The sequence below is a fragment of the Arachis hypogaea genome, chromosome 20, assembly GCF_003086295.3.
Source record: "Arachis hypogaea cultivar Tifrunner chromosome 20, arahy.Tifrunner.gnm2.J5K5, whole genome shotgun sequence".
NCBI classification, from domain to species: Eukaryota; Viridiplantae; Streptophyta; class Magnoliopsida; order Fabales; family Fabaceae; genus Arachis; species Arachis hypogaea.
This window is the reverse complement of record NC_092055.1, coordinates 31,185,774-31,205,022: the sequence shown is the minus strand read 5'-3', so window position 1 is coordinate 31,205,022 and position 19,249 is coordinate 31,185,774.

Here is a 19,249-nt window from a genome sequence, read left to right as displayed (position 1 = left end):
TTAATTATTCTGTCATCAGTTCTTATAGTTTTATTAAATTTTTATACTTTTTTTTATTGAATTCCTATATATTATATCAAATTTTGTAATTAAGTCTTTGTTGTGACAAAAAAGTTAGAATTAACGAAATATTTCATTAAACAAAATGAATATATCTAACACTTAATTGAATATTCTGTATAGTTTAACAGAATATTCTATTAATTCCAATATTTTTATCATGGTAGAGACTTAATTACAAAATTTGATATGATATAAAAATCTAATTAAAAAATATAAAAACTTAATTAAAAATTCAATAAAATTATAGAGATCGATACAACAACAACAACAACAACAACAACAATATAAGATGCCTATCTATGGAAGGAGAGACGATTCACAAATCTCAAGAGCGGATACGAAGAATATATATACGATATATATAAAAATGAAAAGTTTTGTTGTAAAATAAATAAATAAATAAAATATAATAAAATATAAAATAAATAAGTATAAATAGAAGACTTTAGTATTATCGTTCACTAATATTCTTATCTTATTATAATAGAAGTAATCTCTATATTTACTAATATTGTAATTATTGTAACTTAAAATCACAGAGAGATAAAAAGAGAGAGTTTATATTGTAATGTAAAGAGAGAGAGAGAGGTATTTGTTTTATTGCTGTGTATAGTTCTTCAGATTGCTTTATTATTTATAGATGTGTGAAGTTTACAATTTTAACTTCATTAACTTATGTTTGTCATGAAGAGTTGAGTATTGAAAATAAAATCAATATAGACGTGTGAGGTTTACAATTTTAACTTCATTAACTTATGTAAGAGTTGAGCCATTCAGTATTGAAAATAAAATCAACCGTCCATATTAATAATGGTCATCCACCTCATTTGTTCTTATCACAACACTCCCCCTTAGATGACCATTTAGGATTATGTCTCATTAAAACCTTACTAAAGAAAAACCCAATGAAAAAAAATTTTAGTGAAGGAAAAAGAGTACAATATCCTTTGTGATGGTGACTGCCTCATTAAAAACTTTGTCAAGCAAAACCCAATGGAAAAACCCTGACAAAGAAAAAAAGAGTACAGTCTCTCCCTCTTGTCTCGAAATTGGCGCATCCCAATTTGATGTACCAATTTTTTAAAAGAGGATTTTGGGAGTGACTTTGTAAATAAATATGCCAGATTGTCACTTAAGCGGATCTATTGAACATCAATTGTCCCTTAATTTTGAAGATCATGAGTGAAAAAGAAATTGGGAGAAATATACTTTGTTTTATCGCCTTTGATGTATCCGCCTTAAGTTGAGCAATGCATGCTGTATTATCTTCAAACAGGACAGTTGGAGCTATCTTTTGATCAATCAGTCCACATGATGACAGAATATATTGGATCAAACTCCTGAGCCAAAAACACTCGCGACTAACTTCATGTATCGCTAGTATTTCAGCATGATTAGAGGATGTTGCCACAATCGTCTGTTTTGGGGACCTCCATGATATAGTTGTACCAGCATATGTGAACCGGTATCCTGTTTGAGATCTCCCTTTGTGTGAATCAGACAAGTATCCAGTATTTGCATAGCCAACTAATTGTGGCTTGGATCCATAGGGATAAAACAATCCCATATCAACCGTTCCATGAAGGTATCGAAATATTTGTTCCATTCCAATATCTTCTGGTTGGAGAGGAACTATACCTTGCTAATAAATTCACAGCAAATAATATATCGGGTCGTGCATTATTAGCAAGATACATTAGCGCTCCAATGGCACTAAGTTATAGTACTTCAAGACCAAGGATATCTTCATTTTCTTCTTTAGGACGGAATTAATTCTTTTCCACATCCAAAGACCTTACGATTATTGGGGTACTTAATGGATGTGACTTATCCATATAAAATATCTTTAAGATATTTTCTGTGTATGTTGTTTGATGAATAAAGATCCCATTTTTTGTATGCTCGATCTGCAGGTCGAGACAAAAATTAGTCTTTCCAAGATCTTTCATGTCAAACTCTTCTTTTAGAGCTTTTATAATGGTTGGAATCTCTTCAGGAGTTCCAATGATATTTAAATCATCAGCATACACAGTAATTATAATGAATCCAGATGCAGATTTCTTTATGAAAATACATGGGCAGATATCATCATTCTTAAATCCGTTTTTAGCCGGATACTCAGTAAGACGATTATACCAAATTCGTCCAGATTGCTTTAGACCATATAAAGATCTTTGTAATTTAACTGAGTATAACCCCTGCGAATATTCATTGGATGGTTTAGACATCTTTAGTCCTTCAGGGACTTTCATATAGATATCACGATCCAATGGTCCGTATAAGTAGGTTGTTACCACATCCATTAAATGCATACGTAGTTTATGGTATGTGAATAAACTGACCAAATAACGCAATGTTATTGAATCTACTACAGGGGAATATGTTTCTTCATAATCTATACTGGGCCTTTGTGAAAAATCTTGTGCCACAAGTCGAGTTTTGTAGCGTACAACTTCATTTTTCTCATTTTGTTTTTTCACAAATATCCATCGATATCCAAAAGGTTTTACATCTTCTGGTGTACGGACTACAGGTCTAAAGACTTCACGTTTTGCAAGTGAGTCTAACTCAGCCTTCATGGCTTCTTCCCATTTTAGCCAATCATTTCTTTATCGACATTCTTCGACTGTTCTTGGCTCAAGATCCTTACTTTCATGCATGATATTCAATGCTGAATTATATGCAAATATTTCATCGACAATTGTCTTATTTTGGTCCCATTTTTCTCCTGTAAAGACATAATTTATCGAGATCTCGTCATTTTCACAATTTTCAGGTACCTGAACATCTTCTGGCGTTAAAACTATATCAGAATTTTGGACAACTGAAGGTGTCTTTACTATGTCTTTTTCAACAGAAATAGTATTTACCTCTTTTCTTTTTCGAGAATTTTTGTCTTTGGAACCGACAAGCCTACCACGATTTTAGCGTGAATTTGTTTCAGTGGCTATTTGTCTGACTGGGACATCAATTTGAATTGGAAAAATTTCCGCTGGTATATAAGATTTGGTTATCCTCTTTGTATCAGAAAATACATCAGGCAATTCATTTGCTATTATTTGAAAAAAGTATAATCTTTTGAACTTCTAGTTCACATTGCCCTGATCGAGGATTCAAATGCATCAAAGATGATGCATTCCAATTAAGTTCCTTTTTAGGAAGCTTATTCTCTCCCTCTAATGTTGAAAATTTTGATTCATCAAAATGACAATCCGCAAATCAGACTTTAAAATCATCCCCAGTTTGTATCTCAAGATACTTTATTATAGAGGGAGAATCATATCCAATATATATCCCCAATTTTCTTTGGGGTCCCATTTGGTATGAGAAGGTGGTACAATAGGAACATATATTGCACACCCAAATATTCTTAAACTGGAAATATTTGACTGCTGGCCAAAAGCTAATTGCATAGGAGAGAACTGATGGTAATTTGTTGGCCTCAAACGAATAAGTGTTGCGGCATGTAAAATAGCATTTCCCCAAGCCGAGGTTGGGAGATTCGTTCTCATAAGTAAGGGTCTAGCAATTAATTGGAGGCGTTTAATAAGTGATTTCGCTAACCTATTTTGTGTGTGAACATGAGCTACTGGATGTTCAACACTTATTCCATTAGCCATACAATAATCATCAAAAGTTTGGGAAGTAAGTTTACCAGCATTATCAAGACAAATTACTTTGATTGGATTTTCAGGAAATTGTGCTTTTAATCGAATAATTTGAGTAAATAATCTCGCAAACGCCAGGTTGCGAGAAGATAATAAGCACACATGTGACCATCTCGAAGATGCGTCTATTAGGACCATAAAATATCTAAAAGATCCACATGGTGGATGAATATGTCCACATATATTGCCTTGAATTCTTTCTAGGAATTTAGGAGATTCAAATCCAATCTTTACTGGTGATGACCTTAAAATTAACTTTTCCTGAGAACATGCAGCACAACAAAATTCACTAGATTTAAGAATCTTCTAGTTCTTTAGTGAATATCCATGAGAGTTTTCAATAATTCTCCGCATCATAGTTGTTTCTAGATGACCCAATCAATCATGCCAAGTTATGACTTCATTTGGGATAGTAAATTTCTAATTTATAATGGCATGTGATTCAATTGCACTAATATTGGTATAATATAACCCAGATGAAAGTGAGGGTAACTTTTGTAATATAACCTTTTTATTTAGAACTTGAGTTGTGATACATAAGTACTCATAATTTTCCTCCTTCATTGTTTCAATATGCTATCCATTTCGGCGAATATCTTTGAAACTCAATAAGTTCCTTAGAAACTTAGTAGACAATAGTGCATTATTTATTATGAATTTTATTCCTCTAGAAAACAAAATTATAGCTCTTCCGGAGCCTTCTATCACATTGCCTGAGCCAATAATAGTATTAATATATTCTTCTTTTGGCACAAGATGGGTAAAATATATATTACTTTTGAGAATGGTGTGCGAACTTGCACTATCCGCAAGAAAAATATCTTCACTATATGTCCTTGCCATTTTCTTCAAAGAAAAATAATAATAAAATGAGTAGAAATATTTACGCAGTAAAATTATTTCCTTGATTGAAAATATTTTTCTAAGAAGTATAATATATACTAAAAATTTTATTATTATCTTGACACTTTCAATAATTTTGAAATTCATAAATATTTTATTAAATTTTATTTATATACATCATATTTGAAATTCAAATGTATAGAAAATAAAACTTAACAAGAAGTTCTTTACATTATTTATTTACATAAATACTTAATAATCTTACATATTAAACTATTCCATCATTGATCAAATGACCAATATTTTCTTCAGGATCCTAAAAGAAATCAGATACATCATAATGAGTAGTGTAATTTTCAGTATCATTTGAAACAAAATTTGTTTCCTTTTCTTTGTCGTCTTTTTCAAAGATGATTGATAAAGATCGACTAGATGTCTTGGGGTACGACAGGTACGTGACTAATGGCCCTTTTTACTACAACGGAAATATTTATCCTCTATTGATTTATTTTGCCCATTGTTTCTTTCTTTATCCCACTTCTGGTGAGATCCTTTCTTGTGAACATAATTCTTTTTCCTTCCATAATTTTTTTTGTTACTAAAATCTTGCCATTTATCTCTTCTGGGGTAATGATGTGCCGCTTTTGCTTCATGAAATGGGGCATTACCAGTTGGGCGTGCTTCATGATTTTTTAAAAGCAACTCATTGTTGCGTTCAGCAACAAGAAGGTAAGAAATTAACTCAAAATATTTTTTAAATTCTTTTTCTCGATATTGCTGCTGTAGGAGCACATTCGAGGCATAGAAGGTCGAGAAAGTTTTCTCTAATATATCATTATCATTTATCTTTTTTCTACATAATTTCATTCGTGAGGTGATTCGAAACATTGCTGAATTATATTCATTTATGGATTTAAATTCCTGTAGACGCAAGTGCGTCCATTCATATCAGGCTTGAGGAAGTATCACTGTCTTTTGATGATTACACCTTTCTTCAAGATCTTTTCACAGATCTGCGGGATCTTTTAATGTGAGATATTTATTTTTCAATCTTTCGTCAAGATGACAATGAAGAAAGATCATGGCTATGACTTTATTCTTCTGGGATGTATTATTTTTAGCCTTAATAGTATCTCCAAAATCTATTGAATCAAGATGGATTTTAGCATTCAGTATCCATGATAAATAGCTGTTTCCAGATATATCAGGAGCATTAAATTCAAGATGAGAGAGTTTCGACATAATAAAAATTTTTTACCTGAGTCTTCCTAAAATTTGATCAGAGTCTCGTGCTGATAGCGTGTTCTAAAATAAATAAATAAATAAGATATAATAAAATATGAAATAAATAAGTATAAATAGAAGACTCTAGTATTATCGTTCTCTAATACTCTTATCTCACTATAATTGAAGTCATCTCTATATTTACTAATATTGTAATTATTGTAACTTAAAATCACAGAGAGATAAAGAGAGAGAGTTTATATTGTAATGTAAAGAGAGAGAGAGAGAAATATTTATTTTATTGCTGTGTATAGTTCCTCAGATTGCTTCACTATTTATAAGCGTGTGAAGTTTACAATTTCAATTTCATTAGCTTATGTTTGCCATGAAGAGTTGAGCCATTCAGTATTAAAAATAAAATCAACCGCCCATATTAATGATGGTCATCCACCTCATTTGTTCTCATAACAACAAGTTTTACCTTTTTAAGAATAAATTTATATAGCATAATATTTTTTTATTTTTTTTGGTGAGTATATATTTTTTATTTTTATGTTCTCTACTGTTAATATTAATATAGAAAGAAAGAAAACATAATTTAATTTAATTTTCATTAAAATTCAATTCAATATAAATAAAAGTGATAACCTTAGTTTTTAAAAGTGTGCTCTGTTAGAGTTTTTTCGAGAGAGTCTCTTTAGGTCATTTTTTTATATCGGAGTTCAAATTCTTTTACATCTGAGTGCATCTTTTTGGGTGTGATGGTTGATTGTAGAGAGGGCAACGAGGCTGAAAGTGAGGGATCATAATAGGAGAGAGGAAAAAGAGATCATTAATTTTGGAGAAGAGGAGATAGAGAAAAATATACATATTTGTTTAAAAAACCTTGTTGGAAGAATTTTTAGCGGATTACTCATTCAGTATAAGGACAATTAAAAGTGATATGAGATCAATTTAGTCATAGTCAGAGGATTTTAAAATGATGGAGTTGGGGATAATCTCTTTCAATTCTTTTTCTCTAAAAAACAAATTTGCTTAGAATTGAAAAGAAAAGTATGTAGATGTTAAAAAATTTCATATTAAATCTCAAACACTGGTCAAGGGCATCAATGAGAAAAATGATGAATTATTCTTGGTGCCAATATGGTCACAATTTTAGAGAATTTCAAAGCACTATTAGACAAAGGAGTTAGAAAGAAAGATAGGAGGGAGTATGAAGGAGATTTTAGATGTGGATTTCTTTTCAGTGAAGGAGAGGGAGAACAGAATCATAAAAATTCATATTCAAATGGATTTGACTAAACCACCAAAAAAAATACTGAAGATTGAGAACTTAACAAACAAGTTATTTAACTGTCGGCTAAATATAACCGCATTGAAAAAATTTGTGTAACTATTACGGTCATATTGGCCATGAGAAAATGAGTTGGGGGTAGTTTTTGGATTTGGAGGAGCTGACTAAGGGTGACATGAAGGAAGAATAATGGAAGAGTTGGTTGAAAGCTGAACAAGTGGGATAGAGAATTGAGGGATAGAAGAAGAATATTAATCTAAATATGCCAAAGATAGAAATGAAACTAAGGGAGGTCTCGCACAAATCTATTTTGGTGAATCTTCTTAAGGAATTTTTTTTGTCAATGCAGAAAATAATTGAAAGAAATGATATAGAAGAATGTCATTCTATGGATAGAATTGGAGGAATAAAAAGGGAAAAATAAGTTAGAATCTATTACACTACAAAAACATAATCTATAGTGGTGTAATATAAAAGAGATAGAGGAGGTAAGTAGCAGGGCAAATTTGCAAGTGATAATAGCAGAACAAAAGAAGGATGGTAACGATGCAGAACTAGAGAAGGCTATCAAATCTAGTTTTTAAATTGAAAAAAATTCTAAAGAGAAAAATAAAAAATAAAGACCAGTTAAATTGAAACACCTTGCTAGTAGATTAGAAGGGAATGATAACAGGATTAGTGGGGAAAAAAAGAGAAGTGAGCTGACAATGCAAAGAAAAAGAAAGAAAAATAATGTACTATAAAAAACAACTCAGATATAAGAGGGGAGGGTGCCAACCCAAAGATGGCACTCGAGAAATTATGAAGATGATAATATGAAACTGTTGAGGTTTAAAAAAAATTCTTAACAGTTCATAACATACAAGAGATCAATAAATCTCATTCTCCCAAGTTATTATTTCTTTGTGAGACAAAAAATAATTCTTCATTTGTAATGACACAATGCAACAAACTGGGATGTAATAGAGTGCAGTATGTTGGTTCACAAGGAATGGTAGATAATTCGATGTTGGCATGAAAATCAAATATGCAGATTTTAATAACTGATTGTGACTCTTTCCTCATACATTAGAGCTAAGAGAATCATAGTACACTGATAAAATGGGAGATAATTGAGGTTCATTTGAGTAGTGAGGAGTGACTAAGAAATCAACAACATGTCATATTGTTGAACTTTTTAAGAAAAATAGAGGATAATTATAGTGTTTGAAGACTTTAATGCAATCACAGGCTACAACGAAAAGGAAAAGGGAAGAATGAAGGCGATGCCATCTAATAAAGGCTTCAATCAATTTATCAATTCTGGTGGGTTGGTGGATCTAGGATATGAAGGGAGTAAATTTACTTACAATATGTTTGAAAATTTTAATGGTATAGAATTGAATTGAATCGTGTTTGAAATGAATTAGTAAAACTATAGAATTTAATTGAATTTCAGTATTTAGAATGTTTATCAAATGAATTCAAATTTTATAATGGACAAATTTATCCTTTATTAATATAACATCATATTTAAATAATAAATATACTTATTTATTAAATTATATTTTTTAAATAAATTTTGTTCATATCTTTAAAAAAATAAAAATTAGATTAATCTAAAAATATGAAATTTAAAAATATTGTTATTAATTAAAAAATTAAATGGTTCTCTATGGTTGATTTCAACGATAAATCAATAACAAAAAACAAACATGAACTATCAAGAACTAACTTGTTGAGTGGTCTAATGACGTAGCAAGTAAAACAAAACTAGTTATTAATAGCAAATTATAGCAACTGATTAATGTCATTAAAATGAGACAAAATTATTTCACTTTTGTTGATGTCATGACTGACACAACTTTGCTTAAAATGTTCAGACGTAGTAGACTAACAAATGATTGGTGTCATTAATTTAAGTTAAACACATAAAATCTATATGTGTGAATAATTTTTTACATAGTAGACCTTTCAAAAAAAATAAATATATATTATATTAAGTGAATTGAAGAAAAGAAAAGGGAAAGGAAGGGAATAAAGGCGGTGAGAGAGGAGAGAGTGTGTTGAAAGGTGGGAGACCTTGAGAGAAAGTGAGAAAAGGAAGTTAAGAAGAAGTAATTAGATTATAAGGACATTTTATATATTTTAAGTTTTAAGTGAAATCTCAATGGAATGAAATTTCAAATCAGACCTTTTTGGGTTAGAATTGATTTTGAGAGAAAACAAAGGAATTGAATTGAATTCCATCAAACTAATTTAATTATTTTTATTTCAAATATTGGAATTGAATTGAATTCAATTCCCATAAAAATTCAATTATAAGGGATTTCCAAACACCATGTTAGTGTAATAGGTAGTTTGGGGTGCTTTAATTCGGGAACGGCTTGACAAATTTCTAGCAACTCCAAATTGGTTAGAATACTATTCCAACTCAGGTGTGAGGCATCTTGATGACCAAGGTTCAAACCATAGACCTTTGATTTTAGCCTTAGAGGTAGAGCAAAGGAAGTTTAAAATGAGATTTAGGTTTCAAGAACGATGGTGTGAAGTTGATGAGGTAAATCATATTGTGAAAAATGTGTGGAGGGAGGAAATGATAGGTTCACCGATGTTTCAGCTACACACAAAATTAAAGCGCTGCCAACATCGTCTAATAGATGGTAGCAACTTCATAAATCTAATTCCTGATGCAAATTGAGGAGTTGAAAAAGCAAATTGGAAAAGAGAAAAACAAAACAGAACAGGTAGACAAGATTTGAATTCTGAGACTAGAAGAGGAATCGACAGAGGCTTATCTGTGTGAAGAACGCTACTGGAAGAAAAATGCAAGAGTCCAATGACTAAACTGGGGATCAAAATACAAAATTCTTTCATTCAAATGTGCAAATTAGAAACGGTTCCAATAAAATTTAAAAACTAGAAAATGAAATGGGAGAAACTCATACGGACTCAAAATGAATAAGTAGGATAACCTAGTCTTATTTTGAGACTCTATTTCAATTGACTAGCACTGTAGATCCTACGGAAGTTATTTCATCTATGAGGAGAAAGGTAGCTGGTCAGAACAACTGGTATTCACACAACCAGTAACAAAGGCTGAGATTAAAAGAGTTGTTTTTTCAATTAACCCGTATTTATTCCCAAGAGAGGATGGGTATATGGCAAGATTATTTCAATTTTTCTAGAATATTGTTGACGCTGACACTATTAAAGCAGTAGAAAGTTTTTTTTCTGGAGGTAAAAAGCTAAAATCTTTCAACCATATTCTCATATGCCTAATTCCAAAAATTCCCAATGCTTCAACTAAGGCTTAGGTACGACTAATTAGTCTCAATTCAATATTTTTTAAGATTATTTCAAAGGTCTTAGTGCATAAAATGTAGCCTATTCTGAATAGAATTATGAGTGATAATCAAAGTGCTTTCATAAAAGGTAAATTAATCTATGACAGTGTTCTAATTGCATATGAATGCATGCATTTCCTAAAGAATAAGAGATATGAGGATTAAAACATGGCTTTGAAACTAGACATGAGTAATGCTTATGATCGAATGGAATAGAGTTTTCTTTGGAAGGTGATTGAACCATTCGATTTTTATAACCGACGGATTAATTGGCTGAGGGAATGTGTTACTACTGTATCCTACGCTGTTACTGTGCATGGACAACCTAAAAATTTGTTTAAACCTATAAGAAAAATCTGTCAAGAAAATCCTCTTTCGTCCTATCTTTTCATTGTTTATACAGAGAGATTATCCCACCTACTCTATAGAGGAGAACAGAGTAATGACCTTATTAGTTTAAAGATTAATAGTAACAGTCTTAAAATTATCCACTTATTTTTTTGTCGATGATTCCATTATTTTCAGCAAAGCAAATTCTAGTGCATGCCAACATATTATGCAGATTTTATAGAATATATGGAGAGATTAGTGGACAGTAGACTTGAATAAGTTGACTATATTCTTTAGCAAAAACACTCCAAATTAAGATAGAAAAGAGTTGATAGATTTGTTGCAGGCACCAAATGTTGGAATTCAAAATAGATACTTGGACTTGCCTACAACTATACAAAAATCCAAGAAAAATATATTCAGCTATGTCAAGGAGAAAATGGCAAATAAATTGCAACAGTGGAAAAAAAATCCTTACTCTTAGTCAACGGTTGTGAGATATTGATTAAAATAGTTGGAGCTACAATTCTTATCTACACCTTCGGATGCTTCAAATTTCTTGAAACATTTATTGAAGAAATTCAGAGATTACTCATGTAATTCTGATTTGGTGGGGGCAAATATAGGAAAAAAGAAAAATACAATAGATTAGCTGGGATATTCTATGTAAACTAAAGGCACAAGGAGGTTTGGAATTTAAAGACCTCAAAGCGTTTAATTTGGCTATGTTAGAAAAGCAAAGCTAGAGCCCGATTATTAAATCGAACCCCCTAGTGACAAAAGTGTTTAGAAGCAAATACTTCAGACACTTTGATTTCCTAAAAGATGATATAGATACTAATCTTTCCTGAGTTAGGAGAAGTCTTCTTGAAGGAAAGAAAATAATCGAGAATGGTATTTTGTGAAGAGTAGGGACTAAGGAGGAACTCTAATGTGAGGATTTAGGAGGATTGCTAAGTTGGGAGACAAAAAACACTGATGGCGAGACAGTTTCAGAATTATAATCCCAATTTGGTGTGGGTATTTTAACTGATGACTGAACGGGTAAATGGAATGTGTAATTAAGCAATAACACTTTTACTCCGAAGATAGCTCAACCCATCATGCAAATCCATATACAACAAGGAGATACATTAATATGGTGCAAGGAGAAGAAAGGAGCTTACTTTGTTCGTACAGAATATGAAGTGAATTTTCAGATCTTTCATCCCCCAATTAAGTTTCTAGCTGACCATTTCAAGAATAGAGAGTTGTAAACTTTTGGGAGTTGGATTTTCCAACAAAACTGTAGATCTTGCTTTGAAAAATGATTCATGAGGACTTCCGGTGAGGAAGAAGCTAAACGCAAAGATTGCTGCTATCCCTAACACTTGTCCGCGCGCATTGCAATGGAGTTGTGGAATCGATTGAACATTGCTTTTTATCATGTCCACACTCGAAATTCATTTAGCAAACTGCTAGATTTCAAATCGAGAACATTAAAAAAGAGGTTGAATCTTTTCGGACATGGTGGCTGAAAATGTATAAAGAAGTCTGAAGATAGAATCAACCAAAAAGAAAGATAAGTCTTATTGTAACACTTATCTAAAAAATATGGATTTCAAAAAATAAGTGAATCTTTGAAGGAAGTAAAACATTAATTTGGAAATATGCAGACACACCGTAAATAAAGAGTTTTGTGAAAAGACTAAAGTGAACTCTCTCTCTCTCTCTGTGTTTTGGATCAATTTCCACTTTATCCTTTGCTTGTCTTGAGAAAGATTCTATATACTCATTTCACCAAAATAAATGCAATTTTTACCTTTAACAAAGAGAGAGAAAGAGTTTTGGATCAATTTTCACTTTATTCTTTGCTTGTCTTGAGAAAGATTTTATATACTCATTTCACCAAAATAAATGCAATTTTTACCTTTAACAAAGAGAGAGAAAGAGAGAGAGAAAAAAAAAAGTATAAACATCATAGAATATTTAAAATTTTTTATAAAAATAAATATTAATACTAATAAAATAGATCAAAATCATCTAAAGTGAGAGAATTAGTAAAATAATAAAGTAAAATATCAATCACTCTTAAATTAAGATAATAAAACTCACATAAGTTGAAAGTTATTACAAATTCAATAATAATTAATACTTCACCTTATTACTTTTAATAAACCCCTCATTTAAAAGATCTAACTTTAAATTTATCATCAAATAAACATCAAAATGTGTATGTATATTTATAGAAAAGATTAAAAAAATAGCATATAATATTTTTTAAAATATCTATATTTATCAATAATAAAATCGATATCAAATTTTATAGAGATTTTTTTTAGATTTTATTTGTTTGACTTTAATTTTAAATTATTGACATAGATATTTTAATTCATTATAATATAAAGTTAATAAATTAAGTTAATATTAACATGAATTTATGATTTTTTTTTTGTTTTATACCTTTTAGGTATGTATAAAATAATATCATAAATTAAATTACTCCATAATCTTTAATCAACTAAATGGAAAAGCAATATTCTAATTAAAAAATCTATTATTTCAACAACCAAAAATAATTTGATAATATAATCAACAATCCAGAGATAAATTATTTAAATTATCCTTAGTTGTTAAATACTAAAAAAACTTAAAAAGACAATTTAGATGATTTATCTTCAGTTATTAGTTGTTAAACTACTTTTAATTATTAAAATAATATTTTATTTATAAAAAATTCATGAAAATTACGAGTTCTAATTTATTTTTTAATTATCTTTTTAACTTTTAATATTTTTTATTTATTTTTATCTTTTTTATACTTTTAAAAATTAACATGTATATTTAAAATTTTTTACTTTTTTAAATATTTAAAAATAATTAAAAAATAAATTAAATTTTTCGGCAATTACTCAAAATAAATTCATAATTATTTTTCAGTTGGTTATTATGTTTCTTCTCACTACATTATCTCAGGCTTATATATGGTGGAATGGTGTTACTGATACCTTAGCATCTTTAGTAGTTTTTGTATATATATCTTTGGTGCTTATTGTTTTAAGAAAAGACTTGGGTGATTAAGTTCGAGGGGTGCTTAACTATTCGATAATTTAGGTCAATTGGCTCAAGATTATCGATTGAAAGCCCATGATAACGAGTCACCTTAAAACAAAATATTTAGAAGCCCAAAGAGACTTTGGGCATCGGTGTCTGGGAAAAGAAAAATTTAGTTATGTGCTTGTGGTACAATTGTGTCAAGGAAAGACTTGGGTAATTAATAAATCCGAAGAGTAGTGTTTTATCACCCAGTAATTTGGACCAACTAGTCCAGAATTACCAATTGAAACTCCACATCAAGAACTACCTTGAGACGAAATACTTAGAGTTAACACTTTAAACATCTCTCTCGGTTGAAAATATAAAGTAAATGATTTCAAAAATCAAATAAGTTTAAGAGAAACCTCATAATACTATCCGAATTTGAGTTATGAAAATTATTGATTCTCAAGATTTCAAGATTTATTACGATAAGAGAAGACCGTTTATGATCAAAGAAATTATTGAAAAATCCCACTATTGAGTTGGACATTAACATACAAAGAGATTCAATTCTTTTTCATTAAGTTTAATCCTGTTTTCTTTTTCTTTTGCTTGAGGACAAATAGTTTTAAGTTTGGTATTATTATTTAAATTAAAGTTTTTATATGTTTTTATGTTTTAAATGAAGTTTTCATTACTAATTATAAATTTGAAATTTTTTGGAATTATTGTAGATTCATATTATATTTTCAACTAAAAAGTAATTAATTTGTAAATGTTGTCAATCCTAATCTCTTCACACTTGAGTGATCATAACTTAAGCTATAGAGGTCCAAATAAGACAATTTAAATAGTGTTGGAAAGCTAACATCTAGAACTTTAAAATGATATACATATGTTTATAATGGATATTTAGTTTGAGCCACGCACGACCATTATCTTTCAACTTGCAAAAACAACACCTAAAGAAAGAAGAAAGTTGGCATGTAACGCTCCAGAAACCAAGAAATTGGCGTGCCACACCAGCAAAGGGCATGTAACGCCCTCAAGGAAGAAGCAAGTGGCGTGCAATGCCACCAAGGGAATGCAATACCTTCCAAGCCTAATAAGTTGGTATGTAATGCCATTTCAAGGGCGTGTAACGCCCCTAATGAAGCCAAGAGTTGGCGTGCCACGCCAAGTCTAGGCATGCAACACCTTGAAGCCCACAATAAATTGACGTATCACGCCACAAGCTCAAGTGCAATGCCAATCAAGATCCAACTTCTGGAAGATGCAATTTCAGTCAAAGTTATGAAAGATTCTGTTAAGATAAGATTTTATTTGATTTGGTTTTAATTAGGATCTGAATTATTGTTATTAGTTATCTTATTCTTCCTAAAAGATAAGATAAAGATTTAGTTTTTGAATTTGGATTTTAGGTAAACCTAAGATATAAATAAGTGAATGTAGTTCACAGGAAAAGGGGAGAGGATCTTTGGATCCGATACCACACCTTCTTCTTCTGTTCTTTTATCTTTGTTTTTCATCTTTTTCTATGAGTCACTAATTTCTTTGTTAAAAAGTTAGGAGCTCTGATTATGTTTTCATGGATTATTAATCTAAGTTTTATTTTATTTTGAGGTTATGCATTGATCTATTTTCAAGATTGAGTTTTCGTTCTTCATTCTTTAAAAGTTTAGAAGCAGTGAAAAATATTCTAACTCTATTTTGAATTCTGTTTATTATTTTAAAAAATTTAATATTAAAATTATAGCTTGAAATTCTTTCTCATGACTTTTTGATTTAACTAGAAATAGTAGTTTAAAGAGTGTGCAAGGTTGTCTTTCTCTTAATTCTCAATTGTTTTGGACTAGTTTGAATACGTGACATATAATTCGACCTAGAACTACTTTGGAATATTATTTGAAATTAAATCCGTGCTAAAACCTCTTTTATTAATCGGTTGACTAAAGAATTGGTGATTGATTAATTAAAGATAAATTGAATTATTAAGGAATTGGAATGTAATTATTATGAATTGTCGTGAAAAGATCTTTGCATGCATCAAAATAGATAACATAAGATTTAATCTTCTTGAAAAATAAATATTTTTGAAATCCTTGACATTCTCAATCATTATTTTCTCTCAATTACTCTCATGTTCATCACTGCCTCCTTAAGCTTTTAAGCATTCAAAGTTCCAAGCAAGACACAGTTTCAACCCTCCTCAGTCAGGTTCAATCGATCTAATTAGCAATTTAATCCGATATTTGCATACTCAATCCTTTAATTATCATGGGAATGATATCTACTCACCGTGGTATTACTTGAACGATTTGGTGTATTTACTAGCATCCGTGAACATAAGTTTTCGCTCATCAATTCTTTTATACCCCAAAATAAATAAATAAATTCTCCTCACGACCCAAATAAATAAATAAAGGGGAGTGCTAGGAAAACAATGAAAATTTTGAACAATATGAAAGTTAAAACATCTTTGATTATAACTAACTTACCCAAATTTTTTATATTTTGCACTTCTATTACTTCAGCTTTTCCTCTACCTTTTCTATTACAAGTTCCCAAATTTTCACCCAAAGGGATAGGAAGCATGCCAATCTTGCCGCCATGCAACATCACAATAATTAATAAGACTTAAGAGGAATCAATGATAGTTGGTGATAGCAGATTATATTTTCTTTTTTATCATTGATATTATAAGAAACAAAAAAACAAGTATGTTAATTTCTGCATATACTGACACTGATTTCAGTCCATTACGATTTGGTTATAAATCTAGGCTCATATTTAGTATTCATGTATTTAATTGTTCAAAACGTGAGAGAATGCATAACAAAAATTAGAAGTTAGTTGAAGAGCTTTAATTAAAGTAGAACTAATTCTCTTTGGAAGATTACTTTACATAGTTAAAAGATGAATGCCCACGTAAATTATGTTACGTAGTGGTTTCAACACTACAACTTTCTAAACCATTGAACCATTTTTGCCTTTTTCCAATTCTACCCCCGAATTATCATACAAATCGATCCTCCTTTGTTTTAGAAAAACAAATAGAGAATCATAAAAGGTAAAATATCAGAATCATTATTAAGTTAAACAACAAATGAATAATGATTAAGATGGTAAAAGATCAAACACAGTACGCAATTAAGCTACATGGTTCAAAAAATTGCATTACTTTTTAACATGTTATATATTACCATGCATCAAGCATGTGTAATCACATTTATGTTAAAGGACAAAATTTTTTTGTAAGTACTCTTCCGATGTTGGTAATATTTTTCCTAATGTATAACTAGTCGAAGATGTAGTTTGTTTGAATATTTTCTCTTAAAGCATGTAGTCGAAGCAAAGTAGTGACTCCGAGCTATAATTCGGTTAAAGAGTTCTTCGTCGGGAGCTGTTCAATGGTTTTGGTCGGAGTAGAACTGAGAATAGGTGAGGGTGTACTTGTAAAAGATACTTTAACGCTCACGTCAACAAATGTTTAAGAGGTATAATAATATCAACCATGCTATATGTACATTAAAATCAGTCATTAGTATGAAATACATGTTGAAATATAAATGCGTATTGAAAATAAATTAACCACACATATTTATATATAAATATATTGGTGGCTAATTTTAATATACAAATAGTATTTTTGTAATAATATAGAATGTTAGAAATAAGAGCATAGAAATATAAGATGAGATGTAGTTTGCAGAACTTGATGAATATCTTTTTGTTGCAAGTCAAAGATTAATCTAGCCCAGATCTGAAATCTATTTAAGGATTTTGATACCTAGGCATCTTTAGTAGTTTTTAGGTTTCTTTTTCATTTGTTTTCTTAGATTTTAAATCAAATTTCTTATGTTTTCTAGTGGAATTTTAAAATTAATCAAGTATTTGGAGTTGTATTAATATTATTGTGTTATCATAAGTTTTTGTTCTCAAAGTAATCAATGATTAAAACCTTTTTAAAGAAAACACAAAAATAGTCAAAAGAAGACCTAACCAGACCCAAAGAGCATAAAAACTGGACACCCAGCCTTCAGCAGGGACGACCGGCAGCCCAGCACACAAGCCCAACCGCCAGCACACACGCCTGGTGGCCAGTTCTCCAAGCCTGGCAACCAGAATTCCTTAAACTGCCAATTGGGGCCAACGCCCAAATTTGAAGGATTACGGCTGGTGTTCCTAAGCCTCAACTCCCATTATGCAACACTTGTTAAGGCCCAATTTTAAAAATACAAATCATGAGAAACTTTAATCTCATCCGAAAATTCAAGATTCAAGAGATTAGTTATCATTAATTCCTTCTAGAAAGATAAAGATTTAATTGTTAGGATTTATTTCTAGATTAGATTTAAATTATTGTTAAGATTTGATTTGAATTTGAGTAGGTTATTATCTATCTTATCCTTCAAAAGATAAAATTAGATTGAGTTTTTGAATTTGAATTCTAGATAGAACTTAGAATATAAATAAGTGAACAAGGTTCACAGAAGAGAACATCAGATCATACACCATCTCTCATCATTTAGGATTAGTTTCTTTTTTATCATGAGCCACTAAACCTCCATTGTTGAAGGTTAGGAGCTCTTTTTGGTTTACGGATTGATAATGTAATTATTTTCTTTATTTAATTCACACTTCTTTATTTTTTCAAGAATGAATTTCGTTCTTCATCACTAATGGTTAGAACTATTAGGAAATATTCTAATTCTGTCTTAGATTCAATTATTACATTTGGAAAAATTAATTTCGGAATTAGCTTGAAACTCATCTCATAATCTTCAATTATCTAGAGTTAGTCTTGAATAAGTGACATATAATTTAGCTAACGATAGTTTTTGAAGATTGTGTGACTTAAAATCGAAACCGTTTTTTACCTCTTCTCTTGATTATTTGACCAAAGAATTGGCGATTAATTAGGTTTAGAGAAATTAAATTACTAAAGGATTGTAATTTGATTATAAATGATTTGCTATGAAAAGATTTTTGCACGAAATAAATAAGAAATCATAAGCATTATTCTTCCAAGAATCAAACACCTTCGAGGCCTTCAACATTCTCATCTATTGATTTTCTTTTAACTTCAAAGCATTCTCCCATTCTCTTCTTCACCGTTCTTTCCTTTCTTAGAGATTTAATTAGACGTTGCTTGCCTCAATTCGTTAATCCTCGTGGGAATGATATCCACTCACCATGGTATTACTTGAACGATCTAGTGCACTTGCCAGTATCCGTGAGCATTAGTTTTTGCTCATCAAGTTTTTGGCGCCGTTGCTGGGGATTAATTGGGATTGACAACATATGTCTGTTAAATCATTAAATTAGATCTTGTTTTATTTTATTTTGTTTTCTTTTAGTTTTTCTTTTTCTATATTCTGCTCAATTCTTCCTTCTTTCTTTATTCTTTTATTCCGTAAGGTATGTTTGATCTCTTTATGTGTTTGTGCATGCAAGGAGAAGAGAAAGAAAGAATGACAGCA